Genomic DNA, 12201 nt, shown 5'->3' with positions numbered 1-12201 from the left:
CTGTGATCTGATGCACAAGAAGTGGGACACCCAAGTAGGGATCAATAAATTACATGAAATAAAACGCTATATCGGTTACACTTACTTGGGTTGTCAGTCCAGATTTGAAGAGACCATCATGCGACGATGTCGTATTGACCAAAAAAGATACACTCATGCATACCTATTGAAAGGTGAGGATCCTCCGTTTTGTATCCCTTGTGATGAGAGAACCACGGTCAAGCATGTCCTGCTTGACTGTGTTGAATTCTCCATCATAAGGGATAAATGCTTCAATGTGAAAACCGTTTAGGATCTTTTTAACACTGTTAATTTTCATTTAATTATTGGCTTTTTAAGTGAAATTGATTTAATGAATGAATTTTGCATAATATGTTCTGTACATATATGTATTTTAATTATTGGTAGATTTGATTAGTAACTTGGATTGTTAGTGGCAGTGCCCTCAAAGGGGGTTGACGTAGCGTGAAATTATTGTCCTCCTGAGAGGGTACGTAAGGCCCAAAACATTCAAAGTAAATTTAAGCCTGCTACTATTTCAATCATAGAATATATGTTCGTTTAATTTATGGCTAGATTATCTAACATTGCTGATAGCTGAGGCTATGGTGTAAATCCAGCTAGGGTCCATGCAGGAAGCAAATGTACTGTAAGTCCCCGTGGTCCCTAGTATGGTGATCTACCTTCAGTTGTTGGCAATATATAGCCTGTTTTTACCTTGTATTGTCATTTATAGTTAAACTGTTTTAGATTTAATTACTAGTTTTAAATTCGAATCTGTGATGATCTAGTTATTTTACTGTCCTTCATTGACAGGTTTTTATAGTTTACCATTACTTACTATGGATAAAATTCATTGCTCTCGTCACGATATGGCTGAATTATTGCCACAAGTACCATATTTTAACGTCTTTTGATATCATGCGGATGGGGCTTCCAACCAACGACATTCTGATCTGCTCTATCCAAAAGATAACAGGAACAGATCCTATCACTTGGGATAGCTGTTACATCAGTGGAGGCAACAGGTCCCCAAATAGATGAATTATAACATACACCGATATGTTTGTCATGTTTTAATGAAGTATCAATTGCTGTCAATGCAATGTCCATTTATCGTTCCGAATACTCCCCATTTGGGCAAAACATACGCACAAAATAACTGTAAAGGCCTTCAGATCACACATTTTCACCTATAACAACCTTTTTGAAATCTGTTACGGATTTCTTAAACAAACTCAGATGTTTGTGGAAACAGGCATGTGATTTTTCAGGTTCATTGTCGAGTAGGTTGGGAGTTTGTCTAGTGTGCATTTTGAGGGAATTCAGGAAGATGAAAAAACACATTTGGAAAACGAATCACATGTGTCGAGATCAACAACAAACTTCAAATGTTGCGAGTATTATTTCTCTTTTGGACAAACTTGACTGAGACAAAATTTGCAGAAGCCAGGACATGCTCAGTCAAAGTGCATACACAAGGAGAAAGGCAAAAAGTTAGCAAGTAAAAGAATTATTACCAACACAAATATGTCAGTGATCGCTTGTTTATTGAAGACTCAGTTCTGTCAGGATGATGTTCGTTTATCTTTCGAAATTTTCCCCTGCGGGGGAATGATCATACTCCCGAAATCACTGCCACGACCTTTAGATTACACATCATTTTATCTGTAACAACCCTATCCAAATCTGCTGTGAAAAACATTGAAGAACAATGTTTGGTGGCAACAGGCAACGTGATTATTATCTCGCATTATTTGAGACAACTGTTCATTGAGTTGATATAGCCTCACCCGTTTGGCAATAAGGACATGTAGCGGGGCTACTTTCATTTTACAATCGGGGCAGCCTGTAAATAATCACGTCCAGACCAGACAATCAAGTGATCAACATCATGGCTATCCATCTACGGTATGGGGATACAACGACATGTGACAACAACGTCAGCGAGCCCCACCACCCGGACTCATGTCGCCTCTCACTACAAGCACGGGGTTCTGAAGAACAAACATGGTTCATTTGTTTCCAATTCTTACCACGCTTTTAATCGTATGAGTGAGTGAGTTTAGTTTTACACCGCTTTAGCACTGTTCCAGCAATATCAAGGCTTGGGGAAACCAGAAATGGGCTTCACACGCTTTTTATGTGCAATATGTGTTGTTTTAACACCTGACTAAAGGTGTCAGTAACCGCCAACACCTGTAGGTATTGTGTCAGTCCAGCCGGGGAAGCTACTGTTTGTTTCCACGTATGTATATCTTCCCTTTGTTTCCTATCACTGTATAGATTTTATAGATACCGTATTGCTGAAACACAACCGATGTGAGTTTAAGTTTTAACTCACTCAATTCTTGTTCTGGTGAGGAGATGTTTGTGAAGGGCTAACATTCCCGAACATAACCTTCATAATATACCTGTACCATCAATTTGGCCTTTGGTTTACTTCTATGTTTAAGCTAACTTAATGTTTGTCGTGAATTTATCAAGTATCACAACTTCTTGATTAAGGATATTTGATGATGTCCTGGACAATTATATGCATGTCAGAAATTTGACAAAACTGATTTCCATGGGTGTTCAGTGGTTTTCCGAATTCATTAAAATAATCAAAGATTGGTCGCAGTGACCAAACAACCAAGCAATTGGTCACATTTTCTCATAATCAAACTCAAACAAGTTTGGAGCTACTGTTTTAGTGTTTGAAACACTTGACGATGGAGCATATCTTATAAGTTGTCAGGGCCTGAAAACGTGTTTAATTGTCAGAAAAAACAGTTTACTAACTGAAAAGTCAGGACTGAATATTTCTTGAAGACTCTGGAAACTTTATGTTTATGTCATCACTTCAAATTAGCAAGTTGCATTATTTTACATTGCGTGTTAAATTTGCAAAGGCAATTTGCGCAGTTTCTACATAAAGCAAAACACAACAGAGAACTATGTTATACTTATGTGCAATAACAACCTAAACACATACATTGGAAAACTGACCATAACCATTCATTTTTAATAACTGCTCGTTGGTAATGAAACAATTATCAATTGTAAGATTTCGAACACTAATTACCAGCTTGTCAGAAATTTGAAATTCATGATGACGAAGTCATTATCTATCGTATCAGGAAATTTGACATTAATTATTGTTATATCCTGATTATGGATATTTGATCTACACTTGTTTGATGATGTCAGTACCAGTCTCTAGGGTATCAGAACATTTCACAAAAATGTTTTCCTTCATGATAATGGATTCAACGAACTACAAACACATGGCAATGGACTTACTCCTGGACAAAGGTACTTATGTCCCGTGCAGTGAAAAAGAGTCAGACAGTGTACTTCGGAAATTAAAGAACCTAACCAGTCAGTACTCAGAAGGGCTCACATCAAAGGTATTAAATTATATAACACATTTTGACTGCAAATCGAGCAATTTCTATGGCTTACCCAAAATTCATAAAGTAAACAGATCATAAGACATTGTGAAAGTGCTAAAAGCAGCTTTGTTGAGATGGAACACCCGGGAGATTTGAAACTCCGACCTATAATTGCAGGCCCAGCGTGTGCTACACATAGACTCAGTAATTTCATTGATATTTATTGAAACCAATCTCATCAAATGTTAAAAGTTTTACTCGTGACACCATGCATTTCCTTTCCTCCTTACCACAAAACGTTAATGAAACAAGCAAACTTGTAACTTTTGATGTAAAAAAATTGTATTCAAATATCCCACATAGCCTATGAATTAAAGCGTTGGATTATTGGTTAAACCGTTGTGAAGAACACATACCTGAGCGAATTTCAAAATCATTCCTTTTGGAAAGCGTTGAATTCATCTTAAAAAACAATATTTTCTTTTTTGACGAAAAGTACTATAAACAGATTAAAGGAAAAGCCATGGGAACCAAAATGGCGCCGACTTATGCGACGCTTGTCTTAGGATATCTGGAGGAAAAGTTCAAGCATAAAATCAGTCAAATTCTTGGAGAGGATGTTGCCCATTATTTCATGGAAAATTGGAAAAGATTTCTAGACGACTGCTTCATAATTTGGCCCTTTTCTGAGGAGAAATTAAATACATTTTACTAACTATTAAATAGCATGGACGAAAATCTTGTTTTCACTATGGAGGCAGATGAAACTATTAGACACAATGGTCATCAAATTGGGGCGGAAATTGGACACAGATATCTTCTACAAACCTACAGGTACGAAACAATATTTAAACTTCAAATCTTGTCATCCGAACCACACCAAAAAAAGTCTTCCATATAACCTGGCACGAAGAATATGTACAATAGTTTTAAACCTGGACACCCGCAATCAAAGACTGAATGAACTTAGGATGTTTTTGCTATTACGGGAATATCCAAAATCTCTTGTTGAAGACGGAATAAATAAAGCTTTACAGCTTAATAGAGAAGATCTTTTGACAGGAACGATGAAACAAACCAATGAGGAAAAAGTAATTGCTTTTGTATCTACTTATAATCCGTTGAACACAAATGTGTTCCAGAACATAAAAACAAATCTGTGCATCTTAGAACAAGATGAAAAACTGAAATCTATGCTGAAATCTAGAAAAATAATAAATAGCAAAAGACAAAATCAGAATCTTAAAAAGATACTCACAAAAGCCAAATGTATTTTAAAGAAACAGAATTTATCAAATCCTACTGTGTCTAGATGCAACAGAGGTAACTGTGGAACGTGTCGACATATTGTTGAAGGACACTCTGTAACTTTCACGAGACACGGAGAATTCTATGTAAAACAGAATTTTGACTGCTCTTGCAAAAACATAATATATGTCATAATATGCACAGGCTGTAATGAACAGTATATTGGTCAATCAGAAAATTTCAGAGCCCGGGTTCGTGTCCACAAACAACAAATAGAGAGTCCTGAAACCCGATGTATCCCACTGAGTGAACATCTTGATGTCTGTGCGAAAGGAAACGATGTTAAATTTACAATATTTCCTTTTTATCAAGTTCAAAATTCGCACAAAGTAAAACGAATTTTAAAATAACACTACTTCATAGACAAGTTCAAACCAATGTTAAACCATTGCAAGCTGTGACCTTGTCGCTCTAGAATGTTGTCCCTATTGTGACGTCACAATATATATGTAATGACGTCATACTGTAACCGCTACAATCTCCCTGAAGAGTAAAGAACGAAACATGTTGGAGAAAAAGGCATTCTGTTTTTATTTATCTATGTATATACATATATGTCTGCGGATCTAAGTCGACCATATCAGATTAATGTCTATTAATATATCGCTCATCTCCTACGTATATACGAGATATTAAGTACTACGTAGGGGATAATTTGTCCTGCGTAGGAGAAAATATGCCTTACGTAGGAGATATTAAGTCCTACGTAGGAGATAGTCAGACCAAACATTTTTTTCACCGTGGCCCTACTACGCTTTCGTAGTACTAAACTCTAACTTGAAACTCTACATATTACTGTAAGAGACAGTTATCACTGCGCGATCAAAGGTAACAAGAGTTTTTAAAACTCCCAGCGTTGTTGAGTGAGTGACTCAACATGGATTTATGCATAAACACCATACAAGGCATTGATTAGATTCATGTTCCCAAAGGAAAGACCAGCACGAACAAACACAGGCGTTCACTACACGCTCTCGCTTTATGAGATATACGACGACAGATGGTTGTTGTCACAACATGTACTCAGTGAGTGTTCAATAGCAAAAAACAGTCAGTAGTTTACAAACTAAATTAAAAAAGCAAGGTTTCTTTTTATCCACTATTATGTATCATTTAGCATGTGTTAGTTGTAGAAACGCTACACTTCAAAGAGTAAATAAGCACAAGAACTTCCATTTGTTTTACTTTGACAGATCACATAATGCCAATGTCATCGCTGGGCGTGGGACGTGGAGTGACTGAAAGGCAAATCAGCTCGGAATAGAAGTTGTGTTTCAAAGACAGGTATTTAACATGAAAGACTAGTGTAAATTTAGCAGTAATGACTTTGTAATAACGATCGAAATGGGTTTACCAATATGAATAATCTCTCCATATATGCCTATAAGTATAAAGTCAAGTACATGTAATGCCTTGCAAGTGGTATTGTTGATAAATATAACTTGACAAACGTTCAGCCATTATTTGGGCTGTGGGGTAGCCAAGTGGTTAAAGCGTTCACTCGTCACGCCGAAGACGCGGGTTCGATTCCCCAAATGGTTACTATGTGTGAAGCCCATTTTAGGTGTCCCCCGCCGTGATATTGCTAAAAGCTAAAGCTAAACTCACCCACTCACTTCATTATAACCGACACTGTCCATGTATTTCATGCAGCCCCGACTATTTTGCCGTCGCCCATGTCCGTGCATGAACCATACAGAGACATGTAACATGTTGCATGTTACAATAATGTCAGTAAAAGCTGATATCATCTAAATGCGTTTTCATGCAAGATTAAAGAGTTACAATGCCTTTAAGGAGATATGCAAATAAACGATAAGAAGGAATCTCGTAGCATGCTGTTACTCTATAATCAACGAGTGAGTGTGGTTTGCGCCGCTTTTTGTAATATTCCAGCAATATCTCGGGGTGGCCTCACACATTATGCAAATATGGGAAATTGAACACGGATTCACGAGCGAACGCTTTAACCACTAGCCAAGAAAACCGACCTTCCATGATCAACGAGGACACGTGACCAGAACATAATTTGTTAAACATCAAGCACATTCCTATGGTTGTTTTCATATATGGACACAGAAGATAATTTCATATGACGGGAAGCTATATAAGGAGCTTAGGAGAACGCATAACTTGTCTTTTGACACAATTTATCATCAATGAAGATCTTACCGGACCCGAGCAGCGCAAGCTCGAAGGGCCCGACAACTGGTCTTGTATAAGAAAGTCGAGGCGTCATGGGTGACCAGTGGGGTCATGCATCCTCATTAAGATGGGGGACGGGCCGGCGAGAAAGGTGGCCAACAGCACTTCGATGAAGTGTGCGAGTCTACTAAACTCAAGGTGGTGATTAGTCTGAGTCAAGACAAATGAATACTATTACAGTCATGAGATAACTTGTTTGAAATACCCATAATGCCCTTGTACGATCTCATGAAAAGTTACTGTCGATAGTCATCATGACTCCATACTTTACATCAGTATAACTGTGCATAAAACTGTGTTGTTTACAGTAACATTGCGCTTTTGCAGAGATTCACATGTGATGTAAATGAACAATTTATATGATTTAGATAAATATGATAATATGCGCTCATGAAGTTGTCAATGCCTCCCTTCACGTCTTCAGTCAGTGACACGCACCGCCAAATGTTAACTGTGAACGCCCTGCGAATGTTGTGAAGCACGTGCACGTGAGTGTGTGGGATGCACGAGAAGTGTATCCGTGCTCTAAATGCTATGTAACGGTTCTGTCTACTACAGACAGACAACGCGTACTTATAATAGATCGTCCATACAAGTAAACTGTGAGCTTCCTCCAATGATAACGAGTCCCAGTGTACCAACTTGATTGTTATGCATACTATGATTTTGCTTGCTTGGTTCCTCATTTCATTAAAATGCACATACGAATACACATTTTTTTGCATCTCTAACCAGGTGTAATCTTGAATACGAGTGGACGTTGCTTAGCATAACACTGACTACATGCATAATACGTTGTGTAGTATATGTGCAACATATACAGTAGTGCAGTATACATATTACAGTTAGGGCTGGACAGAAGGGCAAATAATATCGGTCTGTGACTGTGATACAGACTGGGACAAGGTATGGAAAACCAACAATTTGGACAACAGACCATTGTTTGGGTCTTTTAATTGTAAATATGATTCAAATAACTTAACCTAGATTTCAATATCCTTCGAATGTACATTTGGTTGAATCTGGAAAATATACATTAATCCCGAGACAAGAACGAATGTTTACAAATAATTAAAAGGTATGACAGCACGAGTATCCATTTTGTCTTTTGTCTTCTACCCGTCCCTACTAGACGAACAACTGGTCTTTGAAATGAACATATTTTACAGAAAAAAAGTTCATAGTAAAAAAGAGAAATACAATAAAAAGGAGCCCTGGGGCATTCTCCTGAAGCTGTGGAAATCTAGACTTTCCACATTTTCTAGACTTGCGTGGACTTGGATATATTTGCTTCTCGGTCTGTATGACAGACTACGTCCCTACATACGCTCAATCACAAGTGTCTCCAGGTCACGGAGAATCATTGGTGTAGGGGCTCGTATTGCAATTCTCGTGCGTTTGCATATTGATTCGATCACAATACTTTTCGTTTTACAGCTTTTGTTTCTCTAACATGCTGACCTCAAAACTGATTTAAATTCTAATCGCTGATTAAAGAGTAAGACAATAAATAGTATGCCAAATTATCGTTACCATGACAACCCTGTGATATTTCACCTTATGTAAGAGAGTAATAAATACGATGCTAGGTATGACAGTACTACTGCAGTTGATAGTGTCTGTCGTAAATTTTGATAAGTTGCTTCAACGCTATCTCTAATCACTGGGTATGTGTATACAATTATATGTGTGAGGGAGGAGATCTTGCGTCGCTAGTTTTCTCAATAATCTGAATACATGTATGTAGCGTGAAACCGGCAGATACCTATAGAAGAAAGTGTTTGCCCTACCTGTAACAACCATGTCCCTTGTATATAGAAGGGATATAATATGAGGATGAATGGTACGTACTTTTATCTTGGCCCGTTTATGAAGATAAATACTGCGATCTTTCACAATAATCTCTCTGGATATCAGATTGAGGGTACTTTTTAAACATAACTGGTATTTCAATTATTGTATTTATACAGTAACATTCTTCAAACGTTCTCCACATACGTCCGTCAGATACATCGCGCACAACCCCTTTCTTTTTGATCTCTCAAACGACTGTTACAAGTTCGGAAAATCCTGGTCAAAGTTGAAACGTCTTAAGACTATTCCCTACTATTCTGTAACATGCACATTGTACATAAAATGGGTAGAGCTTCCGTTCGGGGGAATATCAGAAGGACAGCGATACACTTGTCTCCAATGTTGTAGAAGACACTCCACTTACTTAGGAAAACAATAACCCAATGAGATATTGCATTCATGTCGGATTCAATTTTTTCGACCCCTATCAGATGTGAACTTGAACATGCGAGGTCTGCGTCTATGTCAGACCAAAGGTCTACGAGTTGTTTAGCAGCACTGGGGCGTAATAGTCATATAGGCCTGCTCCAAACAACGGAATATATATCTTTTGAAAAGGACTTCTCCGTCGGGTAAAGGTACAGCAATGCAACATTACGAAAAAAAATTGTTTTCACTATTTTTCATTTTATGTCTCCCAGAATATATAATTTGATGGGCGAGAGTTTTTAATATCGTTCTAACTTAGTCGAATTAAGTCAAAATGAACTGAAATTTGTGTCATGATGCTTATAAACATACACTCATTCATTTACAACCTCCAAAACATGAATCTGAGCGAAATTAGACATTCTCGCCCATGGGCCAACATATTTTTCGCCCATGGGCGAGATTTTGTAATACCGCCCTAAGTTAGTCGAATTAAGTCAAAATGAGTTGAATTTTGTGTCATGATGCTTATAAACATACACTCATTCATTTACAACCTCCAAAACATGAATTCTGAGCGAAATTAAACATTCTCGCCCATGGGCCAACATATTTTTCGCCCATGGGCGAGATTTTTTAATATCGCCCTAAGTTAGTCGAATTAAGTCAAAATGAGTTGAAGTTTGTGTCATGATGCTTATAAACATACACTCCTTCATTTACAGCCTCCAAAACATGAATTCTGAGCAAACTTAAACATGGGCCGGCCCATGAGCGAGCGAGTTTAATTCTAAAGCTTTCGGAAAACATTTTTTTCATTTTTTCATCCTTGGCATATGTTCATAACAACTGCATGTTTCATTTGGTCAAATCACTTGTCAGAAAGTACCCACAGTGCGGAGAGTTTCTGGACTTTTGTGAGTCCAGAATAAAATTGTGACGTGTTAATGACATTTGTTGTACTGTTAACACATCGATGGCTAACAGGTGGCAAAGTCTTGCCGCCATCAGTAACATTTGAAACAGATACAAAATATTCATTTAATGTTTGAGCTTTATCCAAATCTGTAAAAACTGAAGGTATCTCAGAATCATAAGTGACAAGAAGGGGAGTGGGCCCCGATAAAGTACTAACCACCTGATTGAGTAGACTGAGGTGATAAATAGTTATCAAAATTAGAATAAAAGTTTCCCTTGGCTATTCTTTTCAGATTATTTACTTTATTCCTTTGCATTTTGTATTTAAATAGCTCAGAAGTATTCAGAGATCGAAATGCTTTTTTTCCTTAGACGTTCTCATTTCTTTTAAGTATGTTACGAGGGGCGTTGAAAAAGTAGTCAAACTAACTATATTCTCGATGTCCAATGTTTGACAAGAAGCTTCCATTATATTTTGAAGGAATCATTAGCAAAGTCATGTCCAAAATTTCATGTGGGTAATGTGGTTAACGAGATATTAGTCATCACATCATTGGGGTATTATGTTTCATGCAAATTTGCAGAAAATGGAAAACGATCTCCCATTTGGTATCTAGTAATAGTAATAGTCCGCTTATATGGCGCTCACATCCAGGCACATTGCCTGCTCACGGCGCTACGTACATTACTGTCCCCGATCATAAGACACTATCGTAGTTTCCGATACTTTTTCAACTCCCTGGGGACTGTACAGCCATGGTGACTGTTAGGCGCAATGAACTAAACACTCACATTGCCAGCACATACTCACGGTTATCCATTTTACAGCAAGGTGAACTGAGACAGTGTAGATATAAGTATCTTGTCCAAGGATACTACGCAAATGTGCCCATCTCTGGAACCGAACCTCGGTGCCTCCTCGAAACAGGGCCTTCAGCGTGATAGGCAGACGTCTTACCACTGCACTATTCCGCTATCCTTTGGATAATGGTATACCCTCAGATAGTATCATATAAAATATGTTCAGCATAGTATTGGATGACTTCCCGTCATCATCAAAATTCAAAGATTTGGATTGCTTGATTTACATTTAGACGGGGACTGTTTTTTTAGGACACCCTCATTTTAAATTTTCAGTTTGAACCCTTGGCACCATGTATGAATAAGTGAAAACCTTTAGGATGAGTTATATCCTTATGATGACGTCAACTGAAAGGGGGTGGGTAGTGTCTCAAAAACAAGCCCTTTCAGTAAACATGAAGGGGGAGTCACTTGAACAAGCGATTATAGTTTCAATTTCCTTTTTGTGCAGTTTAATATTTAAGTTTGACTTTTACCAACATACAACATGTTTTTTGAATATTTTGTTTCAATTGGTGTAGGGGGATTCCCGCCAATACACCTTGATATAAAATTGGATCAAAATGTATTAATTCTTTCCTAAGTTCACGGCTACCAAGCTTGGCATGTGCAAAACTGTTACACCTTCGCTGTGACCTTTAAAATGACCTCAAGGTCACTAAATTCAAGTGGTATCGGTAAACCTCGCCAATAAACCTTGGTACCAAATTTGAATAAAATCCATATTTTCTTTCTCGAGTTCTTTCAGTAAACCGGAGGGGGAGTCATTTGAACAAGCGATTGTAGTTTCAAATTGCCTTTTGTGCAGTTTAGTATCTAAGTTTGATTCTAGCCGATCTCTACCAATTTCAAACATACAAAAATGTTTCTTGCATATTTTGTTTCCTGCAGTTTAATTTGAGATGCATTTCATTGCTAGTCAGCTAGGCAATTCCATACCGAACCACAACATACGGAGACAGATCATTTAGCAGACCGGGTGTTGTACTCTGGAATTGATTACCTGATAATTTCAGAAAATCGGAAAATATCAACAGTTTCCGATCTTGTCGCAAAACCATCCTCTTCAAACAAGCATTCGACTAAGCGCACATGAGCAGGACTCTGGATATGTAGCGCTATACAAATGTCTAATTTGATTTGATTTGATTTGATATACCTGTTAGAAAGCAACCCCCACCCCACTCCACTTTATATTTATACATATCAAAACCTCAAAAGATATTTGCGAAAAGACATGATACAGAGGACAGTAAGAGATTTTATATCGATTATATATCAGGACGAATATCATTTTCGTCATTTGGCT

General features: G+C 37.6%; 2 protein-coding genes and 1 long non-coding RNA gene across 14 annotated transcripts in view; 2 read left to right on the top strand and 1 right to left on the bottom strand.

Moving 5' to 3' along the window:
• The window catches only part of LOC124276724 (serine/threonine-protein phosphatase 6 regulatory ankyrin repeat subunit B-like), a 240462-nt gene that overhangs the window by 83290 nt on the left and 144971 nt on the right, over positions 1–12201 (top strand). The gene's annotated exons all lie outside the window — the stretch shown is intronic.
• The window catches only part of LOC124276792, a 122898-nt gene that overhangs the window by 10596 nt on the left and 100101 nt on the right, over positions 1–12201 (bottom strand). The gene's annotated exons all lie outside the window — the stretch shown is intronic.
• Positions 1064–10580, top strand: LOC124276862. The gene is made up of 3 exons (XR_006898678.1): positions 1064–2836; positions 3994–3996; positions 10567–10580. It is a non-coding gene; the product is annotated as an uncharacterized LOC124276862 (long non-coding RNA).

This window comes from Haliotis rubra, unplaced genomic scaffold, assembly GCF_003918875.1.
Source record: "Haliotis rubra isolate DU_JTF1 unplaced genomic scaffold, ASM391887v1 Scf1053, whole genome shotgun sequence".
Classification (NCBI taxonomy): Eukaryota; Metazoa; Mollusca; class Gastropoda; order Lepetellida; family Haliotidae; genus Haliotis; species Haliotis rubra.
This window is presented reverse-complemented; position numbering and strand designations above follow the sequence as displayed.